The sequence below is a fragment of the Gekko japonicus genome, unplaced genomic scaffold (assembly GCF_001447785.1).
Source record: "Gekko japonicus isolate JY-2015 unplaced genomic scaffold, Gekko_japonicus_V1.1 scaffold1620, whole genome shotgun sequence".
In the NCBI taxonomy this organism is placed as follows: domain Eukaryota; kingdom Metazoa; phylum Chordata; class Lepidosauria; order Squamata; family Gekkonidae; genus Gekko; species Gekko japonicus.
Genome location: NW_015166470.1, coordinates 430888 through 431972, shown reverse-complemented (window position 1 = coordinate 431972; position 1085 = coordinate 430888).

Below are 1085 nucleotides of genomic sequence, written 5' to 3'. Positions count from 1 at the left end.
GGCTTCTGGCTTCCTCCCGCAGCTCTGGGTGTCGGTGTTCTTCTGGTGCCCTTCTGGAGCAGGTCTTCTGGGAAGCTTCCACTGGCAGGCCTCATTCTGGCGCGCGGCCCGGTGTCGGTTGCAGCCTTGGCTAATGTCCTTGACGGCTCCTGCCGCGCAACGCCGCATGTCCCCGCACTCTCCAAGCTTCTGCCTCTCCAGGCTCCGCCTCCGACGTCGCTCTCCAAGCTCTCCAGCCTCCGCCGTTGCTCCGCTTGGAACACCAGGAACTGCTCCGCCGCCATTGCCACTGCCGCCGATGCCTCGACCTCCCAAGGAGGAGGGTGCCCTCGCCACCTAGGGGCAGGTACCCGGTTTATCTACTTGCCATTTAATGCTTTCGAACTGCTGGGTGAGCGGGAGCTGGGACTAGGGCCAGGAGCTCACCCCGGCCGTGGTGGGACTTGAACAGCCATAACGGCTGTTCATTGATGTTACTTGCAGCCGTTCTTACTACCTGTGCCACCGCTCCCAGAATCTATTCTTTGGTGCTCGGTCTTCCTTATAGTCCAACTCTCGCAGCCATACATGACTACTGGGAATCCCCAGCAATCTTGATTCCCGCTTGTGATTCATCCAGGATGATTTTGCATGATGTACTCTGCATATATATTAAATAAGCAAGGTGACAGTATACATCCTTGTCGTACTCCTTTTCCTATGCTGAACCAATCAGTTGTTCCATATCCGGTTCTAACTGTTGCTTCTTGGCCCTTATACAGGTTTCTCAAGAGACATGTGAGGTGGTCTGGTACTCCCATCTCTTTAAGGACCTGCCATAGTTTGTTGTGATCCACACAGTCAAAAGCTTTAGCATAGTCAATGAAGCAGAAGTAGATGTTTTTCTGGTACTCTCTTGCTTTCTCCATAATCCAACGAATGTTGGCAATTTGATCTCTCGTTCCTCTACCTCTTCGAAACCCAGCTTGTACTTCTGGCAGTTCTCTATCCATGTACTGTTGAAGCCTAGCTTGTAGGATCTTGAGCATGACCTTGCTAGCGTGTGATATGAGTGCAATTGTGCGATAGTTTGAACATTCCTTGGC